Source organism: Nerophis lumbriciformis, linkage group LG09 (genome assembly GCF_033978685.3).
Source record: "Nerophis lumbriciformis linkage group LG09, RoL_Nlum_v2.1, whole genome shotgun sequence".
Taxonomy (NCBI): domain Eukaryota; kingdom Metazoa; phylum Chordata; class Actinopteri; order Syngnathiformes; family Syngnathidae; genus Nerophis; species Nerophis lumbriciformis.
The window spans coordinates 35,871,624-35,892,908 of NC_084556.2; positions in this window are offsets into that span (position 1 = coordinate 35,871,624).

A 21,285-nucleotide genomic window follows, 5' to 3' on the forward strand; every position below is an offset into this window, starting at 1 on the left:
TCCTCATTAGGATCCTAGCAGACCTTGGACTGGTTGCCAGTGAATTACAATTGGACTAAGAACAATGAAATAAATAATATCAATTAAAATCCAGTCCACCAATGGACAATTTAGAGTATGCCTAATGTACGGCATAATTTTGGTTGTGCTTACCGACCTCTAAGCAATTTTATTTGGGACATGGTGTAATGATAAGTGTGACCAGTAGATGGCAGTCACACATAAGAGTTGCATGTAAACTGCAAGATGACACCAGTAAACAACACCAAAACGTTGAATGTTCATGGAGAATATAGAACATTACACAAGGCACTCAAAAATCTGTCAAAATGATTTTGGTACGACTTTGGTAAGCTATGAAGCCGCACCGCTTGATGGATTGTTGGCGCATTAAACATACGAGTATTATTATGGTGTGTGTATAAGGACTGTAAAATGGCACCTATTAGCAGACAAATTACCTGGCGTTTCGTTTCGAAATATTATGCAAAACCAACTTTTCTTACCTTCTGCTACCTGCTGATGTGTATTTGGGATCTGCATAAGTCCGGAAAATGTGCGCATATCTGCCATTGTAGTCCGTGCCGACACCATAGTCGATAAGCTTCTTCTTTTGTGGCCATTATCTTTTGCTGTTGCCATTTCTAATATAAAGTAGTGTGAAGTTCGAACTTATATCTGTGAGTGGACCAGCTATCAAAGTGCTAAAAATTGTAGTGGGTTTACATAATTCACCCACGGAACTTTAGTTATTAGAGAGTTCCGGTTGGACGGTTTTTCATAAGACAAATTTCCGGCGTTGATGTTGCATTATTGAGCCATGGATGAGGAGATGCTGCTCCGTTATTGATTGAAGTAAAGCCTGAATGTCATTAAAACAGTTAACTCCATCTTTTGACACTTCTTCCACTCCCGTCCTTGCACGCTACACCGCTACAACAAAGATGACAGGGAGAAGACGCTGTCGAAGGTGAGCTACATAAAAAAGACCGCCCACAAAACGGCGCATACTGAAGAGACGCTCAGAAAGCTACTTGAAGATGATCTGTAAATCATAATCTATGCAACATTTTGACCAGAGAAGCACCATTACATGTTATGTAGACCACAAGGAAGTGTTTTACATTTAGAAAAAAATCATTATATGACCCCTTTAATGCGCCTTATAATCCAGTGAGCTTTTGTATGAAAATAGACCTGAATAGACCCGCTCATCAGCAGTGCGCCTTTTAAACCGGTGCGCCCTATGGTCCGAAAAATACGGTAAGGAAGGTGTTGCTGTAGCTTGTTTACTTCAGATGCAGTCAGTCAGGAGTCATTTGTTCAACATCTTAAGTCAGTGGTTCTTAACCTTGTTGGAGGTACCGAACCCCACCAGTTTCATATGCGCATTCACCGAACCCTTCTTTAGTGAAAAATAAAATGTTTTGTTTTTTTCAAATTCAAGAAAAAGTCACGTTTTTTTTACTGGTGCACAAAATGAACTGTGCATGAACATCACCTTGTTCAGAGAACAAAACCAACACAGTGCATGAACTCACAACAAATTACACACATTACCATGAATTGATTAACGTGGACCCCGACTTAAACAAGTTGAAAAACGTATTCGGGTGTTACCATTTAGTGGTCAATTGTACGGCATATGTACAGTACTGTGTAAACTGTACTGTTTCATTTAATGTATTCTCTTCCTTTGCAATCTGCTAGTAAAAGTTTCAATCGATCAATCAAACAACCTGCAAATCAGATGAAAAATTAGAGGGAACATTGTTTGGGGGCATCCATAATACGCCGATAGGGAGAAGTTTTTAGCTACATAATAAGTCGGATGTGTCTTTACCTCCATGTTGGAGGCTCCGCCGAACCACAAAGGCCGACTCACTGAACCCCTAGGGTTCGATCGAACCACTGTCTTAAGTTGTACTAGAAGTGTTCCTCAAGGTTCCATCTTAGGTCCTCTTTTTTCATCATTTGGGCAATTCAACAGGTGGCCCGCGAGTTCTGTTCCAAAACATTTTTGCTGCAGATTCTTAAAAACACAAGAGTGCTGTCATAGAGATGATCTTTAACTAGCTTTTTTTGCAGAAGTTCCTTAAAAACATCAAAACGCTGCTGTAACTCTGACAAAATATATAGGCCAAAATCAAATGTCTCCTGTGGAGGACGCTGGTTGACCAAAGTCTGGTCCCCTGGTCCTTAATTTTTCTGAAAATGGGGCCCCCAAAACACTTCAGTTGAATATTCCCGATTCAAAGTTAAAGTTAAAGTACCACTGATAGTCACACACACAGTAGGTGTGGTGAAATTACCCCCTTTGGCACTCAGCATCAAGGGTTGGAATTGGGGGTTAAATCACCAAAAATGATTCCCGGGCGCGGCACCGCTGCTGCCCACTGCTCCCCTCACCTCCCAGGGGGTGATCAAGGGGATGGGTCAAATGCAGAGGACAAATTTCACCACACCTAGTGTGTGTGTGACAATCATTGGTACTTTAACTTAACTTTAACTTTAACTGAATTTGACCCATCCCCTTGTTCCACCCCCTGGGAGGTGAGGGGAGCGGTGAGCAGCAGCGGTGGCCGCGCTCGGGAGTCATAGAGCCTTTGTGTATATTTTTGGCATGCGTGAGTAAGTCATGCAGCCTGTGTCAAACAAAAAAATGTCAATCACTGTGGCGCTGGTGGGGGTGGTGCACTTTCAAAGGATTTGAATAATGAAATATTTAAAAATAATTAGAAGGGAAATATGCACATGCACAGAAATGCAGAGTGCTACACGCACACCGTGTTAATGACTCCCGAGCAGATTTGTGTTGAAAAGAGCAAAGGGGAGCCTACTTGACCCCCATGAAGGGACAAATGGCAGCATTTGCATAAATAAATGACGTTACACACACTTATACAATTAGGCAGTGGAAGCTGCAGCCGCAATGCAAAGCTGGTCAAATGAGTCCACGCTAAATGAAAATGAGTGGAAGTAATAAGATTGTACCTTCAAATAACAAAATAACTTAGTTGTAGTTTTTACTGAATATGCAGGTGTGTAATGCCAACTATTAGCAAAAGATAACTGAACATGTTAATAGTTTTAGGTGAAGTTGTTGAAATATTGACAATATAATGGCACAATGTTTTCATTTGCCCCGTTTTTCATATGATTCGCTGTCTGACAAACTTTTTTACCAAAATGTTGCCACTTTTTTTGTACACCGTCCGGTTATCACATTACATGTTAAAAAAATGGTCAAAGTTTGAGTATTGAGCGCTTAAACAAAGCATCCTACTTGTTGGTAACTCGGTTTTTTAATTGATTAAAACTGCAAAATAAGCCAAGAAGGTTGCAAGTGACAACACTTTGATAAAGAAGTTGAGAAACAATTAAACTCGAGAAAGAACTCGCAGCAAAGTACAAAGCTGACATCTTTGTGGCTACCCCCACATATTAGTGTCTTTAATTAAGGTAAAAGTAAATGTTAATTTATCCATTTCGTTATGCATTTCACATTGTTTTCTACATGAAAATATATAATAATTCTCTATAAAATGTGTTTTGTGTTCACATTTTTGGGTGTCTGGAACGGATTTACATTATTTCTTGTGGTAAAAATGACTTCAGTTTTTGTCAGACGTTTAAGAATGGATTACTAATTATAACTGAAGTACCACTGCAATATTTTACATATATTTATTGTTATCATAGCTAATAAAAAGCAAGAAACTACAGTCAAAAAAATAAAAAAAATTTTATTTGTGTGAAAACCTGTGCGTGTTCTTTCTGTAGTTAGCCTTTTTTTTTTTTTCGCCAACAACCCATTTCATTTACTCTTAGTCAAGGTTTATTCGTCTGTTCCTTTATTAGTAAGTTTGCAAAATAACTCAAAATGTTATAGGCAGATAATGATAAAATTAACAGGAAATGTCCAAAATGGAAAAAATTCATTACATTTTAGGGCTGATCCGAATCATTTCTACTACTTTCCCTCTACATTTACGTTACCAGCCTCTACTTCTGTGTATGTTTGCAAGTGGCCCCGCCTACACCCACAGAGACAAAGAGAGTGGATGACTGGCAAGAGGCTTCACTCCGTTTCTTTCATATTTCTTTCAAAGGTCATGAGCACAGTTCGATTAATCTTTCGAGGAAAGGTCAGAAATGGGATAAGGAACTAGTGATTACATTTTGGGTGTGATCCGATTCACCGTCTGGATCAGGGGTGTCCAAACTTTTTGACTTGGGGGCCGAAAGCCGACTGCAAGTAAAGTAACAATATATATATATATATATATATATATATATATATATATATATATATATATATATATATGTATATATCAGTGGTGTACCGTCAGGGCCAGCAAGGCCTTCTCTGCTGGCCTAACATAACCAGAAATCACAATCATAATTAAAGATAAAAGTATTTTTATATTTACTTTCCCTAAATGTCTAAAAGTATTCATATTCTCTTCGTGTCATATTATGCTCCTTCTAGTGCTGTTGTTTTTAAGTTAGAGTTTTTATCCAATCAGAATTCAGCTAGCTTATGTTGCCATGCTGTACCAAATCTGCCCGAGTCCTTCGGAATCAACAATGCAGGCGTGTGCACTTTAAGTGAACGGGGACATACAGTTGATAGACAGTTGCGATAGCCAATCAGCTCACAAGTTGTTGTCAGTAAGGCCTTCTAGATGGCCTCACGCTGAGAGTGACATTTACGCATCCTGTGATTGGATACTCACTGGTTTGAGCAGCGGCGGTGCTATGCAGATCAGCAGAACCACACCCGGGTCCGTTAGCGGATGAATTTGAGAACACAAATACAGTTGATAGACAGTTGCGATAGCCAATCAGATCACAACTTGTTGACAGTAGCCTATCTAGGTAGCCTGATGTTAACGAGACTGTGATTGGATACTCACTTGTCATTCCAAAGTGAGTATTCAATCACAAGTTGCAATTTAGCAGGAAGCGGGAAGTGTTGACCCACAAAGAAGTAGAACATAACGTTGATTAGGTGGCAGATATATATTTGCAAGGCCATTTTCAAGAAGGATATTAAAAGAGAAACTACATCTTGTGAGACGATGTCAGCCAACCCCGGAAGCTTGCTCAGCTGTTCCGGCGATGAAATGGGGAAATGCCCACCATTTCCACTCGAATCATCCGACTACGAGCGGTACCACTGGCTTATACTATAATGGGTGCTACGAATTGTGAGTTCAAATATATATATATATATTTTTTTCAAGTTTAATATGTTTTTTGCAATTTAAATTTTGACAGTACCACATAAGATATGTTTTAATTGCTGATGCGGGTTTATTTATTTTTAAATGCGCCAGAATATAACCCGATTTGTACACCATTGAGGTGTTTCAATACAGGGTAGGCCGTAAATGTCTTTCTGTATAGTATTTCTCCAGCAATGGTCATGTGGTGACATAAATTATGGTAACTTGAGAGGTAATCATTGAAGTCGGACATCACTGAAGGCCTAGGTGGGAAACGCACGGCCCGCCACTGGTACATATGTTATTAATATAATGGATGTAGAATTAATAATTAATATATTTGGATATTAAGAGTATGTGAAATTTTTACTCCTACCTCGTTTACTTCCGTGACGACCTCCTTAAAGTTTTGTATTCAATCAGAAATATCAAAGCAGCGAAAATGTGCCAAACATGAATAAGTGTCAAGAGAGTGTTTTGCATTTTTCCCATAATGCATTGTAATGGAGTAGTAGTGTAGTTTTGAACTACTTGTTTTGATTGGACAACTTTATGTGTTGGTTGCATTTTTTTTGCGCCATGACTCGGGAAGGTTTGGATTGGGTCAAATAAATAAATGCACTGTATTATACACTTTTACTCTTGTCAGTGAGTAAAGTCAGAGTTGAGGGTTTTTTTTCCTAAGAAAGAGTATTTCCTTGCTTCTGTCGCCAGGTGCTTGAATTCTGAAACTACTATTCCACATTTTTGACATGGATTAGTTGTATTTTAGAAAAAAAACATCTGAAATATGTTCCACTTGATACGATAATATTCTCAATCATTTTCTATTCAGCAGAAATAGGTCTGTTTTTTATGGGCCTGATTAACCTGATTAGACATTATTAGGCCCAGTTTACACTGCACACCAAATCAGATTTGTTTGCCCTTAAGTGACACGGATCTGAGTCTAAATGCTCCAAAGCGCTTAAAATCTGATCTTTTGGCATCAGATTCAGGCCACGTCAGTAGGTAGTCCTGAATCCGATTAGAATCTGATCCTTTCAAATTTGACTTCGGTCTAAACGCAATGCGACCTGAATGTTACTCGTGTGTGACTTTTTCGTCAGCTTTGGGCGAGCTTTGATTGATTGATTGAGACTTTTATTAGTAGGTTGCACAGTGAAGTACATATTCCGTACAATTGACCACTAAATGGTAACACCCGAATAAGTTTTTCAACTTGTTTAAGTCTACGTCATTCGTGTGCATGGGGACAGACGCAGTCGCCAGCGTAAGTGGATATTTAATCACAACATCCGGTTTCGATGAACAAAATCTATTTAAGTCGACCACATTTTTGGTGCATCACTTGTTATTAGTGCGCAAATAGTAGGCTATTTGTGATATTTGATTATTATATGTCTATTTATATATATGTATTATATACTTTGATTGCGAATAAATAGTGAATGTTGAAGGACTGGAATTGACGCTATCACGCTATATTATTTGCAAAAAAAAAAAAAAGATTACGTAGATCCACTCTGATGTCCGTGTCTCCTCTACTTAAGAGCCATTAAAAGGTTAGAACTAGGGATATCCGATAATGGCTTTTTTGCCGATATCCGATATTGTCCAACTCTTAATTACCGATACCGATATCAACCGATACCGATATATGCAGTCGTGGAATTAACACATTATTATGCCTAATTTGGACAACCAGGTATGGTGAAGATAAGGTCATTTAAAAAAATTTTTATAAAATAAGATAAATAAATTAAAAACATTTTCTTGAATAAAAAACAAAGTAAAACAATATAAAAACAGTTACATAGAAACTAGTAATTAATGAAAATGAGTAAAATTAACTGTTAAAGGTTAGTACTATTAGTGGACCAGCAGCACGCACAATCATGGAGACTGTATTGACATATATTGATATATAATGTAGGAACCAGAATATTAATAACAGAAAGAAACAACCCTTTTGTGTGAATGAGTGTGAATGAGTGGGGGAGGGAGTTTTTTTTGGGTTGGTGCACTGATTGTAAGTGTATCTTGTGTTTTTTATGTTGATTTAATAAAAAAAAAAAACGATACCGATTATTTCCAATATTACATTTTTTTAAGCATTTATCAACATCTCTAGTTAGAACCCTCCCAAATATATTACACTATTTACATCCATTCCTACATTATATTACTTTCATTTACTTTCACGTAAAAAAACAGTAATCTTAACTTTAATGTGTTGCAACTTCTATTTTATTTTGTAGTTGTAGCGACTTCCTGCCGTTCAACTTCCTTTGTTTTCACTTGATCAAAATGTGCATGCAAGTGACGTCGAGGCCAAATCGGGGCCTGTGCGCGTTTACACTGGAGTCTGATAAAATTCACATTTTACTTTCAGTGTAAACAGTCAGCTGGAAAAAATCTGATTAAAAAAAATATAATTTGGGCCACTTTGGCCTGCAGTGTAAACTTAGTCTTAGTTAACAGAGAGTCCCCATTGCATACATACTGAAATCCCCGAGAGAAAATCTCCAGAAAGCAGTGAAGTAAAAGGGAAAGTGAACTCGAGAATAAATAGCTCAGTTTGCCAGCAGTTGGCTATTGTGTTATTCGACTAAATTGTCCATTAACTCTGGATTGATTATTGGACCACATTGATTGGTTCACCCACGCAAGCCGTCTGCCCACAGCCTCACCATTGAGCTTCCCGACTAGATATGCCGGCTTGGAACACTCCCTGGGGATGAATCACTATCTCTTTTTTGACATGACAAACTTTTGTATTCGAGCAATAATTAAAGATCTTGGAAGAGATCACTTTTAATGCAGATTATCATGGTTGTCCTTTAAAATTTTGTGATCGTTCAACATCTTTGCAACAAAGGAAGCAAAAAGTTTATTGCATTGATTAGTGATCTGTTTGCCTCTTCCGTGCCTTTCCTATTCAGAACAGACTATTTCTGATATCGTAAAAGCTTGGTCTTGAGAGGCCGATCCAAAAATAAATAGAATCATTTTTAATACCTAATTACTTTAGTATCGATCATATACTGATTATACCCTGATAGTAAAAACACAACAAAAAAATGATTAAATAAATAGATAAAGCTAGCGTCGGTGAGCTAAACTATTAGCATGCCTGACCCTGGTTAGGTGTGTGACATGGCATAATCAATCAATCAATCACTGTATTTGTAGCACTTTTCATGCTCAAGCAAATGTCAAGACAAAGTGCTTTACACCAAAAAAAGTTAAGATACTTGATAATGATACTTACGATACTAAGAAATGCAATTGATTTGCTGGAATGGAGGTTATTATTATTAGCTTAGCGGAGTGGCTCCACGCTGTGTTTGAAGATACATAATTAGCGATATTAAAAGGTATTAATCGGCAAAGGCGATCGCATAATTGTTCATGAAAACCCGGCAGATACTGATTCGTGGCCGATCGATCGTCACATCCCTATAGAGCTGAGTTTGTCACTTTAGTGTTTTGTTTGATAAAATGATTCATGACATAGGCTGGTCTCGGACTGTTTGCTTGTTTTAAACATGTGCACGCTTTCTTTGGTTACGTGGATACTGTGTGTGTGTGTGTGTGTATATATATATATATATATATATATATATATACACATATATATACATACACATATATATATATATATATATATATATATATATATATATATATATATATATATATATATATATATATATATATATATATACTTACACATATTTTTATATGTATGTTAGGGCTGTCAAACGATTAAAATATTTAATCGCAATAACCACAGTTTGTTCATAGTTGACTCAAAATTAATTGCGATTAATCAAAGATAAATAAAATGTTTTGTCATTAATAAGTGTACCTTTGTCGGATCATTTACAAGTTTTAATACCAGGACTGCACAATTAATTTTCTTTGATGAAATGTGTTTTAAACATTATGCTCTTTTAAACACCTCAACACAAAAAGGACATAAGCACTTTTTTTTAAAGACAATAATACCTGCAGTGTGTTGGTGTTTTGCCAGATTTTGTATACATAATTTGTATTCCTGCTGTAGAAGCCCTTGCATTCAGAAGAGGAGCTACACAATTTCACACATTAGTAACACAAAATGTGGATTGTTACGGTCATGCTTTCATTGTCAAAGATGTTTGATAATGTAAAATGTGATATTTCTACCTGAATAATTGCTTCTGTACATGTTGTACAAGTTAATGGTATTCATATTTCTGCATGACATGTTTTAACCTTCACTATTTATTAATACAATGTAATATTCAGCCTGTTAAACATTCTGTATTTGCGGACTATCAATTAGAACAGGTTATAAAGGAATATACCATAGCACTGGTAGTGAACTGTAATTCCCTGATGCGGGCTACAGAGGGCAGTGACAGGCATGCCTGCAGTATTAAACCTAGTCTCAGTGGGAGTGAAGAAGAAGTGAAGAGAAGGAAAGAAAAGAGAAGAGGCGAAAGAGAAAGTGTTTGAAGAGCCCTTTGTCATGATCCGTTGCCCGGGTCATGTTTTGTTTAGTTTGGTATTTCCTTAGTTGTTGGGTTAGTTCTGTTTCAGCACCCTTGTTTGTTTTCTGAGTTGCCATGGGTGCTGATTTTTGTCACCTGCCTCTGATTAGTTGTTGGGACGCTCACCTGCTCCTGGTCACTAATCAGAGAGCTATTTATTCCTGCCTTGCGCCACACTCTGCCTGGCGGATTTGTTCGCAACACGCGACACCTACGTTGGTATTTATTTTAATTTAGAATTACTAGCTTCTTGCTCCTGTTTTTGCTCAGTCTTATTGTTAAGCTTTGTCGTAGTTTTCCGTTTTGTATTTTTGCCTTGTTACTGGAATAAATCACCTTCTTACCTGCAGCACCTGACGTCCTTCTGCATATCGGGGAAACGACCACCGCAAAACCATGTGACATTGACGTAACACCCTTGTGTTGTGTGTGTGTGTGTGTGTAGTTCAACAGTGCTAGTTGTGAACAAAGGGGCTGACTTGTTCAAATACAGTCTACCTGCTTCATATCCCCCCTGCTTTTTCAATACACTTTATTTCAGTCTGCCAGAAAAAAAATTTGGTAGAAATATCACAGAATAACATTACAAAACATTTTTGACAAAGAATACATTTATTTAAAAAAAATGTTTCGTTATTCTGGTGGTTAGACCGGACGTAAAGCATTGCGCTGTTATTGTGAAGCCAGACGTGTGTGACTGATATGAGAAAAGACTTGACATATTTTGAAGAAGTCTCCAATTAAAGTGACTTTAGACTTTCTCTCTACCGTCTTTTTTCTGCTGATTGTCCAGAGAACGACTCTTTGGACCTGAGACTTCAATAATGTCCCGCTGTATTTGTGCATTTCTTTTTGTTATTTTAGAGTGTGTGTTTCCACAGTCCCTGGACGCCATTACAATTCCTCAAGCTACATAACGGGTCGAGGGTCAAAAAAGAGTCAGGGAGTATGCAGCCCATATATATATATATATATATATACACATATATATATATATATATATATATATATATATATATATATATATATATATATATATATATATATATACACACAAACCCCGTTTCCATATGAGTTGGGAAATTGTGCTAGATGTAAATATAAATGGAATACAATGATTTGCAAATCATTTTCAACCCATATTCAGTTGAATATGCTACAAAGACAACATATTTGATGTTCAAACTGATAAACATTTTTTTTTTGCAAATCATTAACTTTAGAATTTGATGCCAGCAACACGTGACAAAGAAGTTGGGAAAGGTGCCAATAAATACTGATAAAGTTGAGGAATGCTCATCAAACACTTATTTGGAACATCCCACAGGTGAACAGGCAAATTGGAATCAGGTGGGTGCCATGATTGGGTATAAAAGTAGATTCCATGAAATGCTCAGTCATTCACAAACAAGGATGGGGCGAGGGTCACCACTTTGTCAACAAATGCGTGAGCAAAATGTTGAACAGTTTAAGAAAAACCTTTCTCAACCAGCTATTGCAAGGAATTTAGGGATTTCACCATCTACGGTCCGTAATATCATCAAAGGGTTCAGATAATCTGGAGAAATCACTGCACGTAAGCAGGTAAGCCCGTGACCTTCGATCCCTCAGGCTCAACAAGCGACATCCGTGTGTAAAGGATATCACCACATGGGCTCAGGAACACTTCAGAAACCCACTGTCAGTAACTACAGTTGGTCGCTACATCTGTAAGTGCAAGTTAAAACTCTCCTATGCAAGGCGAAAACCGTTTATCAACAACACCCAGAGGGACTGATACAAAGTGGAAAAGTGTTCTGTGGTCTGACGAGTCCACATTTCAAATTGTTTTTGGAAACTGTGGACGTCGTGTCCTCCGGACCAAAGAGGAAAATAATCATCCGGATTGTTATAGGCGCAAAGTTAAAAAGCCAGCATCTGTGATGGTATGGGGGTGCATTAGTGCCCAAGACATGGGTAACATACACATCTGTGAAGGCATCATTAATGCTGAAAGGTACATACAGGTTTTGGAGCAACATATGTTGCCATCCAAGCAACGTTACCATGGACGCCCCTGCTTATTTCAGCAAGACAATGCCAAGCCACGTGTTACATCAACGTGGCTTCATAGTAAAAGAGTGCGGGTACTAGACTGGCCTGCCTGTAGTCCAGACCTGTCTCCCATTGAAAATGTGTGGCGCATTATGAAGCCTAAAATACCACCTGTTGAACAACTTAAGCTGTACATCAAGCAAGAATGGGAAAGAATTCCACCTGAGAAGCTTAAAAAATGTGTCTCCTCAGTTCCCAAACGTTTACTGAGTGTTGTTAAAAGAAAAGGCCATGTAACACAGTGGTGAACATGCCCTTTCCCAACTACTTTGGCACGTGTTGCAGCCATGAAATTCTAAGTTAATTATTTTTTGCAAAAAAAAAAAAAAAAAATGTATGAGTTTGAACATCAAATATCTTGTCTTTGTAGTGCAATCAATTGAATATGGGTTGAAAAGGATTTGCAAATTATTGTATTCCGTTTATATTTACATCTAACACAATTTCCCAACTCATATGGAAACGGGGTTTGTATATACAAACATACACACACATATATATATATATATATATACATATATATATATTTGTTTTCTACCGCTTGTCCCTCTCGGGTCGCTGGGGGTGGCTGGGGTATATCCCAGCTGCATTCAGGCGGAAGGCAGTGTACACCCTGGACCTCATCGCAGGGTTTAGACAAGTATTTAACTATATTCAACACAGGCTGAGCAGTTATGCACACAGCATGCAGCTAACAGTCTGTAACATAGAAACAACCCTCGAGTCCTGACGAAAGGGTGAGGCAGGCATTTATAACACTGATTGGAAATGAAAACCAGGTGTGCAAGCAGGAGAATATAAAGCCTGACACGCAGGAAGCACGTTTGCCTCCCAAACTATCGGAGGAGATCGTTTCCCTTTTAAAACATTCATCGTTCCTTCGAGCCTCCCATGGTTGGCTTCCAGTGAGCACCATGTTCAATCTGCACTCCATTAGTGATCGCGCTTGAGTTGGGAGTGAAAAGAGGTGAGAAATGTGAGGCAAATGTAGCTTTAGCATTACTGATGCTGAGTTAAGAGGAAGCTGACTCTATCTATCCAGATGTGACATCTCCAGTCCTTCATGTCTGACAGCAGAAAGCCTCAATTAACAGTGGCTGAGGGCCAGTTCTATGTGAGGGGGCAGTCAAAAATGTGAGGGGGCACACTCTGCTCCATCATGCTCCAGCACTTTTTTTCTGTGCTGTTTTCTTTATAGAATTTGGTTGTTAGTTACAGTATGGGCCTAATTCACTAATATCCAAATACCACTTTCTAAACTTCGTGTGCAATTTATAACATAGCGTGTACTCCAGTGACGTGCGGTGAGGTTGATGGCTGGTGAGGCACTGACTTCATCACAGTCAGATTTACAAACATATGAACCCTAAAGAGTATCTTATTCACCATTTGATTGGCAGCAGTTAACGGGTTATGTTTAAAAGCTCATACCAGCATTCTTCCCTGCTTGGCACTCAGCATCAAGGCTTAGAATTGGGGGTTATTAATTAACCAAAAATTATTCCCGGGCGCGGCGCCGCTGCTGCCCACTGCTCCCCTCACCTCCCAGGGGGTGATCAAGGGGATGGGTCAAATGCAGAGGTCAAATTTCATTACACCTAGTGTGTGTGTGACAATCATTGGTACTTTAACTTAACTTTAACTTTACACATACAAACTGTAGCACACAAAAAAGCACATTTAATTAAAAAAAACGTTATTATGGTCTTACCTTTACTTATAAATGAAGTCCATGAGCCGCTGTTGTGCTGGATTAATGCACCCCCTGACGAGAGTGTTATATCAACTAAAGCCCTCACTTAAACTTTCCACGTGCAAGATTGAATCTATTTAAAAACGTGTAACCGAGGGTTTATAAATGTCGCCTATACTGTATGAAACTACAAAATAAACACGGAGGCTCCAGTTTACACGAGGACCACTTTATTTACCTTCTTTCAAAAACTTCCGCTCCACTCCAACGTGTCATCACTTACGCTCTTAGCGCCTTCAAAATAAGAGCTCAAGGCATATACTATATAACAGCGCAAAACAGGAACTTAACATCACTGTAACAAACGCACCCAAGTTCTCCGGGTGTCTCTGCCACTACGCAATTAAGGAGTCACGGGTGGGACCTGATATTCAGCTGGGAATGATTAATATAGTAAATAAACACAAGACGTGTATAACTATTAGCCACAAGACGATCAGGCTCGTATTTAATATGCCACAAATTAATCCCGCATTACAAACACCTCCCCCCTCCCCCCTCCCGTCCATATAACCCGCCAATACAACTCAAACACCTGCACAACACACTCAATCCCATAGCCCAAAGTACCGTTCACCTCCCCAAAGTTCATACAGCACATATATTTCCCCAAAGTCCCCAAAGTTACGTACGTGACATGCACATAGAGGCATGCACGTACAGGCAAGCGATTAAATGTTTGGAAGCCGCAGCAGCGTACTCACGGCACCGCGTCTGTGCATCCAACTCAGAGTCCTCCTGGAAAAAAAGAGTCCGTTGTGCCAGTTGTCCACAGGCCAATGGAAAGTCCACAAAAAAGGTAAAAAATGAGGATTCTTCCATGAAGTGGCTCCGTAGCAAAAACGCTGGGTCTGACAGGTGCTCCTAGGTGGTTTATGACGTTAATTTCCACTTCCGCCCGGACTGATAGCACCGGATGCCTTTTATATCCCCACATATTATCAAGCTACATTTTTAACATTAACATGATTATTTGATACGCCTGTAACAGTTTATAATAGGTAAATGGATGACATAATAAGTATATATATATGTATTTTCCCAGCTGAGCACAAGTTACAAGTTACACCTACTCAGTGGCCTAATGGTTAGAGTGTCCGTCCTGAGATCGGTAGGTTGGGAGTTCAAATCCCGGCCGAGTCATACCAAAGACTATAAAAATGGGACCCATTACCTCCCTGCTTGGCACTCAGCATCAAGGGTTGGAATTGGGGGTTAAATCACCAAAAATGATTCCCGGGCGCAGCCACCGCTGCTGCCCACTGCTCCCCTCACCTCCCAGGGGGTGATCAAGGGTGATGGGTCAAATGCAGAGAATAATTTCGCCACACCTAGTGTGTGTGACAATCATTGGTACTTTAACTTTAACTTTTAACTGTGACTGGCAATATTCATTATATATATACGCCTCGATGGACCCCTATGGCCATTACATCACAAAGCGGAAAGCCCATAAAAATAGGTTACACAAGTTATTTAATAAGAAGCCAAAAAGTGCAAAAACAATAATGTTCGTGTTGAAGGAGTTGTGAATTAGATACACCTGTTGTACCTAATGTTGTGGCCCAGCAGTCATTCACAACTCCTCCAACACGAACATTATTGTTTTTGCACTTTTTGGCTTCTTATGAAATAACTTTTTTAAATAGATTCAATCTTGCACATAGAAAGTTTAAGTGTGGGCTTTAGTTGATATAACACTCCCATCAGGGGTTGCCGTGCATTCTACGGCGGGGGTGCAGGAGGCGGGGCTACTGGAGCCTCAGCCAGTGCGTCTTTTGCAGCCGTTGTATGATCGCTCAGCACAAGAAATACTTTACACACATACAGTTGTTGACAAAATACACTGTACATTATATACCTCAGCTAACTAAACTATGGAAATGTATAATATAGTTCATATAGCAATACGGTCTCACTGCACAGCAGACCAGCAGTTAGCCGAGTCCGTCCATGTTGAGGCACTGAGTGACATGCCTCGACTGGCTGCTGTTCACCGCACCGTCTCTTCTCAGTATTTGAACGGCAAATGTGAAAATTCAGCGATTTTGAATAAAAATAATCTAAAACTGGTGAAGTTAAATGGAAAATAACTTTCTAGTATAATCACTGGATACATTTAACAATTTAATATATATTTTTTTCTTTTTACATTTTTTTTCTTTCCATGATGGCAGGTGAGGCCCCGCCTCACCTGCCTCTAGTGACTGCACGTCACTGGTGTACTCTTAGTGGGCGTGTTGCGTGTGATTTTGTAAGACTGCATGGGCAATTGAAAAGTGGTGCAGAACGCCTTATTTAAATGAAGATTCTGCGTGTACTATACGGGGTAACACCACAGAGACACTCATTTACTCCACATTCATGTTATTGTGCTCCTACCTGTGGCATTTTGTTATGTTTTCAAACATGCAGGAGACATCTACCACTTTTTGGGGGCATTTTAGAAGCATTTGTGCAGTGCGTCTTGACACCATTTCGTTTTATTTTCTTTATTTTCTTATTCTGCTCAATACACAAAAATGCATACTTCAAGAATTGTATTTATATGATCCTGCAGCCGTGTGTGGTACTGTCAGTTTGCACAGTTACTAAATAAAACGCAACATAGTACTGGCAAAACGGTGAGGCGTGTTGATAAATCAAATTGCGCCTGATAAATAATTATATTTGCATTTTCTTCCCCCAGTATTGTGGGCGTTATGATGATCGGTTTATATTTTGCAGATAAAAGAAGACAGAGACGGAAAATGGGTTGCACGCCTGCTCACTGAAGAGACGCAATCAACTTTGCACAGGTTTAGTAGATCAGCTTTGCGTGTGCTATCAATTTTTTATGTGTTTTAGTACACGCAAACATTTAGTAAATCAGGACCTATGTCCTGGAAAAGAGGATTGTGACTTTGTCAGGCCTCTACCGTCACACCTGTACAACTTGGGTGTCCCACCTGAAGACTAAGCCCTTGCGGGGAGCTCTTAACCACAATAACGTGGCAATTTCTCAGGGGGGAAACAAAAAAATAAAGGTAAAATAAATAAAGTATCCTACATCCACATTCATACTAACATGATTGCGTACAATGCAAATACAAAAGTATTTGGCCACCAATCCAAATGATCAGAATCAGGTGTCCTAATCACTTGGCCCGGCCACGGGTGTATAAAATCAAGCCCTTAGGCAAGGAGACTGTTTCTACAAACATTTGTGAAAGAATGGTGTAAAGCACCTCGCCACTGGACTCTAGAGCAGTGGAGACGCGTTCTCTGGAGTGATGAATCACGCTTTTCCATCTGGCAATGTGATGGATGAGTCTGGGTTTGGAGGTTGCCAGGAGAACGCTACATTTTGGACTGCATTGTGCCGAGTGTGAAATCTGGTGGTGGAGGATTTATGGTGTGGGGTTGTTTTTCAGGATTTGGGCTTGGCCCCTTAATTCCAGTGAAAGGAACTTTAAATGCTCCAGGATACCAAAACATTTTTGGACAATTCCATGCTCCCAACCTTGTGGGAACAGTTTGAAGCGGGCCCCTTCCTCTTCCAACATGACTGTGCACCAGTGCACAAAGCAAGGTCCATAAAGACATGGATGACAGAGTCTGGCCTGCACAGAGTCCTGACCTGAATCCGATAGAACACATTCGGAATGAATTAGAACGGGGACTGAGAGCCAGGCCTTCTCGACCAACATCAGTGTGTGACCTCACCAATGCGCTTTTGGAAGAATGGTGGAAAATTCCTATAAACACACTCCGCAACCTTGTGGACAGCCTTCCCAGAATAGTTGAAGCTGTAATAGCTGCAAAAGGTGGACCCACAACATATTGAACCCTATTGGTTAGGAATGGGATGGCACTTCAAGTTCATACATGAGTCAAGGCAGGTGGCCAAATACTTTTTGGCAATATAGTGTATTTACATGACGTAATTAAATAGGATTGGATTTCATTTTTGACAACTATTAGTCTCGTTTTTAATTCGTCGACACTGGTTTACTGAGCTGTGTGTTTGTGTGTGTATGCGCGCGGAGTAGAGATGCGCGGATAGGCAATTATTTCATCCGCAACCGCATCACAAAAGTCGTCAACCATCCGCATCCACCCGAACTAACATTTAATCAAAACCGCACCCGCCCGCACCCGCCCGCACCCGCCCGTTGTTATATATCTAATATAGACGATGCAAGGCATTAGTGAGGTTATAAAGCTTTTGCCTGTTAAAGAAAAGAGACTGATTCAATTCAGCAGAGGCATTCAATGCGTGCCACGCTGTCACGGCCCAGACGCACACTAGTGCGCAATCATCTGGGAGCCGCGCTGAGCGCACCGGCCTCCAAGCGCGCTCGCGCCACTCAAACTGCTGCAGGCAGCTGCGTTCTATCTTGTTTTAACATCCTGTGGCACTCTTCTGGGATCACGGCGGACGAAACTGCTCATGCTCAGGGTGTTTGTGGAGGTTCGGGGTTTTGCACAAATGTGATGCACCATGTTAGAAGTCCCGGTTTTGTGACTGTCGTAGACATAAACAGCGTCGCCGCTCTTGCAAATCACGTAGCCAGCATTACTATCATCCTGATTTACAACCTCATAAAAACGAGTCCACGCTGAACTTTTCTGGCCTTTTTTTTCCCCTGGTCTTTAGTATTCCCTTTTTTAGTTTGTCGCGTACCACGTTTGCTGCCGGCGTGACCATCTCTTTTTTTTTCTTCTTCTGTTGTGGCATATGCTGCAGGTGCCTGCTCGTTTTTCGTATGTGGGTAACAACATTTAACTATGTATATATATTTCCGAATTGGTTTAACTGCCACCCGCCTGAATCTATTTAAAATCTAATTTTTTTTTATTTCAACCGCCCGACCCGACCCGCGGTTAAAATCTAATTTTTTTTTATTTCAACCGCCCGACCCGCGGATAATCCGCGGACTCCGCGGTTGTGTCCGCAAACCGCGCATCTCTAGCGCGGAGCCTGTGACACAGAAAAGGGGGAAGATGATATCATACGAGTGTTGTAGCGTGTCCGTTTTACAACACAATTCTACACTACTGCGGATAATTTTGTCAACTAGTCATAAATTAATTTTGTGGGTATATTAAAATATATGCTCTAAACTTCAAACATTTTGATTTTAGGGGGCAAGACATTTATTTGAGGGGGTTCTGCGCCTCCTTGTCCCTGTGTAGGGCGGCCCCGGAAGCATCCAATGTTTAATGACACAAAAGAAGCTCGAGTGTGACTTGGTTGTAAAATTTGACATGATGAAAATCATCTGGAGTTTGTGCTTGTAGACCTGAATAATTCCACTTCATTGGGTAGATGGACATACAAACTACCCTTACTGTCATCCACAATCCTTATGTGAGACAAGAGGCCCTTTTCCACCAAAAGTTCAGTAACGTTTGGTTTCTGGAACTATAGGTTCTTGTAAAAGTGTGTGGTTTGTGTTTTCACCACGTTTCACAGTTCAAGGTGTTTTATACAAATCAGACTGAGAAGTGGTTTACAATATTTCTACATTATCCATCCATCCATCCATTTTCTACCGCTTGTCCCTCTCGGGGTCACAGGGCTAACACAGATAGACAGACAACATTCACACTCACATTCACACACTCGGGCCCATTTAGTGTTGCCAATCAACCTATCCCCAGGTGCATGTCTTTGGAGGTGGGAGGAAGCCGGAGTACCCGGAGGGAACCCACGCAGTCACGGGGAGAACATGCAAACGCCACACAGAAAGATCCCGAGCCCGGAATTGAACTCAGGACCTTCGTATTGTGAGGCACATGTACTAACCCCTGTTCCACCGTGCTGCCCTATTTCGACACTAATACCATGAAAATAAACAGACAATATTAGGTCTGTTTGAGTTATTTTACTAAAAAGTAAGTAATTTAAATGAAAAGTAATCATATACAAAACAATATGATTTATACAACAAAGTGTATCGATTTGTTTATGAAAATTCAGGCCTTTGTCAGCAATGTCCAACAGTCAGAAAGTCGTTTTCTCAGTAAATGATGAGGGTCGGGCGATTCCTTTTGGTCCATTTCAGCTGTAAATAATAATATATAAATAATAAATGTCAATGTTTATCTCACGCCGACAACATGAACACATAATAACTACACAAATGGAGTATCACTGACTACTTTTACAACATGTAATAAAGTAAATAGTTAATATTTGATGTTATGGCTTATGGGATGCGATCTATTCCGCCCATAAAACCCTCTAAAAACATCAAAAAAATGTCCATCAATGTTTTTTATCCATGCTGCAAATATGTAAACTAGTAACAGGAACATGTAATATTTACAGTATTTTGCACATTTCAGGCATTACAGTAACTTCTTCCCGAGGCGTTAATTTCACAAAGTGCATAACAACTAATGCTACTTCCGTCAATAAAAACATAAAGAACACCTTCTGTGCTTGCTACCACTAACGGTAGTCTTTGCGAGAGCGCTGCTGCGTTATGTAGCACTATTGCTAAACTTTTTTTTTTTTTTTTTTTAAATATGACTTACAATGTCTGCTCTTACTGGGATGCTGAATGGTGGGATGGTTGTATCTTTCAGCACATGTGCTCTCCTTGAGCTGCTTAATTCAGAACAATCCCTTTCCTCACATAAAACAATTATTTACAAAATGTGATGTTCTTATGCTGCATTCTATTTGTTGAGAGCAAGTTGAGAGCCACATACTATCAAGTTAGGTAGCGTGTGGACTTTCAAAGTTGATCAACTTCTCAGCTTGGTGCCACAACCTTCTTCTATGCAGGCAGAACTTACTGTATAATCAACTTTTCCGAACTCAAAGGCAATACGGCAGCAACACAAGGAGCTTAAAGGGGAACTGCACTTTTTGGTGAATTTTGCCCATCATTCACAATCATCACAAAAGACATGACGAGGAATGTTTTTTTTTAATGCATTCTAAATATTAAATACATGTGATCTAAATTCCACTTACAATTGAGCCTGTGGGAGTTGCTCTATTCTGCCTATAGAGCCCTTAAAAGCATCCAAACACCTCCATTAAGGTTCTATATACATCATGTAAGTATATATGTAATGTAGTAACAGGCACCTTTATAAAATGTAATATTTACCTAATTTGCTTATTTTAAGTATACGCGGTGCATTCATTTCAAAAACGCATCACTACGTTTGCTTTTTTTCTTCATCACTGATCTACTCACTGCAGACTTCATTAGAGCCAACAAACTAAAAAACAAACTAATAATAAAACATCACGTACTGTACAATGTCTGCTGTCATTATGATGCCGACTAATAGAATCTTGTTATATTTCCGTTTAAATGAAGAATGACTCATAATCCTCGTGAAGAAAAGGGGTGTGAAACCAAGCGCCTTTTCGTGTCTTTCTCGCTATTACTGGGTCTAAATTGGCTGTCAAAGTGTACCAACTTTACATTACGTCCTCATTCTTCTCCTATCAAGATGGGAGGCATTATTTATGATCTAGAATAAACTTCCACCAGCACCAAGACAAGGCATTGATGTTAACAGAGGCACACAAGCTAGTGATCACGGCACCGCTTTAAATAGTTTGTCTGCATTAGCGATTATAATAACACAATGACTAATACTTGGTTAATATTCAAGTCACGAAATGTAAATATAATATTGTTAGTGGTTTTTGGAT